This window comes from Tenrec ecaudatus, chromosome 16, assembly GCF_050624435.1.
Source record: "Tenrec ecaudatus isolate mTenEca1 chromosome 16, mTenEca1.hap1, whole genome shotgun sequence".
NCBI classification, from domain to species: Eukaryota; Metazoa; Chordata; class Mammalia; order Afrosoricida; family Tenrecidae; genus Tenrec; species Tenrec ecaudatus.
Genome location: NC_134545.1, coordinates 67,719,758 through 67,725,599, shown reverse-complemented (window position 1 = coordinate 67,725,599; position 5,842 = coordinate 67,719,758). Strand labels below are relative to the sequence as shown.

The window sequence follows — 5,842 nt, the reverse complement described above, 5'->3', positions numbered from 1 at the left end:
TCTATTTACTGCGGTTTCATAATTCACTGTGAGTCACACAGAACTCACAGGTAATGTTCATGACGATGAGGCTATTAGGGAAGTTAACAGGTAACAATTCAGTTGAGGAATGCTCAGGATGCATTTCTTCAGTCAGGACAGATCCATCATGTGCAAAGATAGGCCTTCTCTGTCCCTCAGCCCCTTGGCCTGCCTTCTTCCATATTAGTGTGATTTTACAATGTTTTGTTTATAACACTTTAATTGAAACATTCACACGTTGAATATTTAAGCAGATTAAACAAAATTGTATATTTATCATGCCAATTTTAGGAAATTTTCTTCATTTTTGTTTCCAGTTTATTAGCTCCTCATTTCCTCCCAACCTTCTTTGACATAACTGTCTAAAAATCTGGCATCAAAGTCCACTAGAACCCATTTTGACTCTAGGACTAGTAAAATGGGTAGAATTGCTCCTGTGAGTGTATCTCTCTACTAGGGTAGAAAAGCCTCATCTTTCTCTTGAAGAGTGGCTGGTGGTTTAAAGCTGCTAAACCTGAGGGTATCAGCCTAGAGCACTGCCAACAGGAATGGTAATAACTCTAAGAAACTATTAATCCAGTTGTTGTCTTTATAGATATACCTGACCTGAGCATCCTATAAAGAAAATTAAAAAATAGACAACAGCAACAAAAACAGAATAAAACACAGTAAAACCTCAATCTAAAAGATAGCAAAATGAAATAATAACTAGAACAAGATAAAAATAGGTTAAAGGGAAAAACAAATGAAAAGAGTTCAGTTGTACCCTCATGATACCTGTGTTGATCCAGGAACTACAATGGAGACTTACTCCGTGTGGGAATTCTTTAATTGGATTTGGGCTAGCTATACTGGATACTCAGAATTTAAGTCCTGAGCCAACCTGTCTCTCTGATCTTGGATTTGATTGATGTGTACCTTACTGGGTGGCTGCTTGTTATAAGAATTTAATTAACCCCTGGCTATGGGCAAAGAGACACCTGATTGGTGGTGGTGCTCTTATATCAGTCAGGGGCAGAGCAGACTGGCAACCCTTTGTTTATCCTAGCTTGATGCCCAGATCGTGGCCAGAGCTGTTTCATGCCTAGGGCATATAAAAAACAATAAGAAAAGAATTTAAGACCTCAGACATTACTTCTGATAGCTGAGTACCATCTGATTCCTTTGCCACACTTTGCTAAGGCGCCCAGATCTCCATTGATCTCTTCCTGAGCATCGCAATGCTACCAATACATACCCAATGCTACAGGCCACTTCATTCCATATCTTGAACCAATGGTACTCACCTTCAGCAAAACCCAGCTCCCTTCTGTAAGTGCCCAGAGACTGCCCCCTCCACATGCAAGCCTCTGACCAAAATCTCTCTTCCTCCCTTACTCTGATGGCTGAAAATACACTGCTCACTTTCATCTTCATGCTCCTGAACCTGCTGTTGTTTCTCCTTTACTACTCCTTGACCGTCATAGCTGTGTCCTGGATTAAGGGGTTTACTCTCCATGTGTCTTCTGCTATAAAGAACGTGCTACAAATCTGGCTCTCTTCTTTTGCTGGTAGTAAACACTTCCTCTTCCAGTTTCTGAAGTGATGAATTTTAGACTCACAGGATAACAATCATAATTAATCATGTTACTGATCACAGCAGAATCACCTAATCCAATCAATATCTTCCCCCAACTTCTTACCCAGACCCATAAGGAAAACAAAGTTTTTTTTTTATGGAGTAGCAAAGGATATGGCTAGAAAAACCACATTAAATATTTCACTGTGTTTCAGTCATTAAAAAGATTTGCTCATTTATGGTACTTAAAATGTACCCAATATATACACATTATATAAATGTGTGTATACATACATTTATCTATTGGTCATCTATCTATCTATCTATCTATCTATCTATCTATCTATCTACCTACCTACCTACCTACCTACCTATCTATCTATCATCTCCCTGATGCTGGATATGAGTAGCATGGAGAGGTGATATGTGGTCTCTGACCTCTAGATTTTCTGCCAACGGGACGTATCTTGAGGAAAGGTAGGACAATCGACCAAATCCAGTCTCATCCTAACAACACCTACTTTGCACTGTGGTCTTTTATATGAGAGGCTATGGGCAGACCTGAGCTCCCTCTTGCCCCTTCACCTTCCATTTGATCTGGTCTTGAACTTTCTGCATCTAGTTCATTGATCTCCCATTGTATTGCCTTCTGATTGCAGGAGCCATCCATCAGAAGCCTGCAAGACTTGAATTTATTCAGTCAACATCACATCCATTCAGGTTTGTGTTCACCAGTCTAGGGCGCCCCTACTTCATCTTCCTGCTTCCAGTTCATCAGCTCCTGCTGTTGCGTGAGTTAGAAGAACCCTCCGGCTTACATCTGACCTATTGAACATGACTGGACTTATACAACTATGTAAGCCACTTACTGATATAAATATTTTTCCATAAGCAGACATATAAAAGAATTACTAGTTTTGCTACTCTAGAGAACACAGTCTAATATAGGATCTAGCAAGGAGTGATCTTAGGTAAGACAAGTTGGATTTTGCATTTTCATTTTTAGCTGTGATTCTCTAAATCATTAATAGTAGTAATAATTAATAAGAATTTAAATGTATTTATATATCTTGTTACAATTCTTTAATTTTTTGAAAATAGTACACATGAAATTCTGAATATTATTACATCAGTTTCTCATGAGAACTAACTAGAATATTAAGTACATAACATAGGATGCTACTTTTCCTAGTATCTGAGAATAGTTTTAGGGAATTGAAATTCAGTCAGGAAAATGTTGGAATTTTGCCTTAATTTGGAGATTGTGAAAAATAGGAACATTTAAAAGCTGGTTAGATAGAGCCTATACTTAGAATTCACAAATGGCGTAAGGAATATATTATGGTAGAAATAAATAAGATAGATAAATACCTGCCCACAATTTCATGACAGTGTACCAGAGAACATGGACATATATTTTATGAATTTTTATAAAGACAGCATTCCCTATATAAATTTCAGATATTAGAACCGTCCAAAAGGTAAGCACTTTAGTTCTCAAATGTGTTGATGTGTTTTTGAAAGCCATACTTGTTTCTTATGTACTTTGTATATTATTTGCATTGAGAAGCAGACAATACCATCTTGCTAACAACAGCAAAAATTTCATGAGTGATGGTCAACTACATAAAACCTTTATGCATGATTTACTAGGTTGGCTAATATAGTACAAAGTCACTATTGGCTTTTATATCATGATATTTCTCAATGTAATTTTTCAACTGTAGAACACATCAACTGGAAACCCATTAGTTTTCTATCACTTTGCCATTAGTCCACAGGTTCAGAGTCAACCAATATGGCCCTCATGACTACTATATTAAGGGATGAATATGATTTCCTGCAGCAATTTATTAATTGTGAAAGCTCTCTGGTGCAGAAAGCTAAACAGCACGTACTTGAGTACAGCAGTAAGAGCAGGGCAATGGCAATGGGTTGAAACCATAGTGTGATCTGAATATTTGCATTGTACAGATACCATAGCTTTGAGCATCATCCTTCGAAGGAAATTACATTGCTGAATAAATGTCTTTACACCCACCCTGCCTGTTATTCTTACATGATATGTACAGGAAGAGCTTAACCACCTCACTAAGAATACCCTATGTTTTCATGGGCTTTCTATTTAAAGTAGTTTATCACACCGAAAGCTACTGCCATTGGCTTTGCAAAATTTCTATAGGAAAACCGAAATATTGCTAAGTTTAAGGAACACAAAATGTGAGATTCCTTCACAAATAACATGCAGAAAGAAATTTCTACAAATAATACTACAAACAGAATTTCATGAAACAATGTACTTTTTAAAAATTCATATAACATAAGCATTGAATTAGAGTGAGAACTTTGTGTTTAAGATGTACTAATGTGTTTTTAATACTTTGGTGCTCACATATTACGGATAGAAGTTATACAGAATTTCATCTTGCTTGGATCCCCCTCAGGTCTGTCAGTTTGTCAGACTCCGATGCTGGTGTGTGTTGCTGTGCTCCTAGATGCCATGTCATGGTCTTTCAGAAATCAGCAGGCTTACCCAAGTGAACAGGTTTCATCAGAACTTCCAGATGTAGAAGAGATTTCCAAGAAAGGCTCGAATGTCTATGTTGGAAGAATTAGCCACTGAAGATTTTGTGGATATCACTGAAACCTTGTCACATACGGAATATCTAATAACTAGAAGCAAAACATGGCGAAAGACAGTGCCAGAAGCTGAGCCCTGCAGGTCAGGAATCCCTCACAATATGACTGAGGAGGAGCTGCTTCCCCAAAGAGGAATGAACATGACGACATAGTGACGTGAGTGCAGTGAAGCCTCAGGACCTTCATTTCTCATCAAAATGAGAATACACAGCTGCAAAACTATACTCATGACCAGAACTTTGAATGTGCGATGCATGAATCTAAGAATATTGGAAGTCATTACAAATGAATTGGAACACATAAAGATGAACATCCTAGGCATAAGTAAGCTAAAATGGACTGGTGTTAGATGTTTTGAATCAGAAAATTGTATGCTTTTTTTATGCCAGGAATGACAAAATCAAGAGGAATGGCATTGCATCCATTTTCCAAATGGACATTTCAAGGTCCATCTTGAAGTATAAGTCTCTGTATTAGGACTATATATATCCATTCAAGCACATCCAATCGATAAAATGATTATTCAAATTGATGCCCCCACCACAAAACTAGTTAAAAAAAACTGAAGAGCTCTACCAACATCTTCAGTCTAAAATAAATCAGAAATAAAAAGGAAGAAAAATAGTTGGAAAACAAGGGCTTGGTGATAGAAACAAAACTGGCGATAACATGATAGAATTTTGCAAGAGGAACAGCTTATAAATGCTTTCTGATAGCATAGAAAATACTCCCCACCCCACCCCTTGTCCCTGAAAAACAAACAGCTACTATACATTCTCCAGATGGAATACACAGATATCAAATGGACTACATTTGCAGGAAGGGACCAGGGAGAAGCTTTGGCCACTAAAACGAGGCCAGAGGAACTGATCATCGACTACTCATTTGAAAATTCAGGTTGAAATACGCACACAAGCACCAAAATAGGATCTGAGTACGTCTTCACTTGAATGTCAAGACCTCTCTAGAACAAATTTGCTGCATCAAAAACTAATGACAGACTATCTGATCAGCTGACGGATGACATCAAGAATATCATTCATAAGGAGCAGAAGGTCACTAAAAAGGCAGGAAAAAGAGAAAAGATCAAAAGGGATGTCAGAAGAAACTCTGAACCTAGCTCTTAGTTGTAGAGGGCTATGACAAGAGAGTACAAGGTAGAGAATAATAAAGGCAAAGAGCTAAACATACCGTTTCTAGATCAACCCAAGGAAACAAGTACAATAATAAAATATGCAAAGGCCTAGCGTAAGAAAATCAAAAAGACCTTTCAGCATACCTTAAGCTGAAGAAATGAAAAAAATTCAAACTACAATTTTCAGTATAGAAACATTCCATAGGAAAAATATTGAATGTTGTAGGAATCGTCAATAGAGGATGGAAAGAATATACAGTCACTGTACCAAAAAAGACATAGTCAACATTCAGCTATTTCAGGAGGTAGTACATAAGCAAGAACAAATGAATGATACTGAAAAAGAAGTTCAACCTTCACTGAAAGCATTACACCCAAACTAGACCCCAGTAATTGATGGAATACCAAGCAAAATGTTTAAATAAGCTAATGAAGCACAAGAAGCACACTTGTCTATTCCAGAAAACTTGGAAGACAGCTTCTTGACC

At 37.4% G+C, this 5,842-nt stretch overlaps 1 non-coding gene across 1 annotated transcript; it reads left to right on the top strand.

Annotated features, from left to right (window-relative positions):
- Nucleotides 1-974: 974 nt before the first annotated feature.
- On the top strand, nt 975-1,118 carry LOC142430114 (small nucleolar RNA SNORA48). The gene has a single exon (XR_012780585.1). It is a non-coding gene; the product is annotated as a small nucleolar RNA SNORA48 (small nucleolar RNA).
- The last annotated feature ends 4,724 nt before the right edge of the window (nt 1,119-5,842 follow it).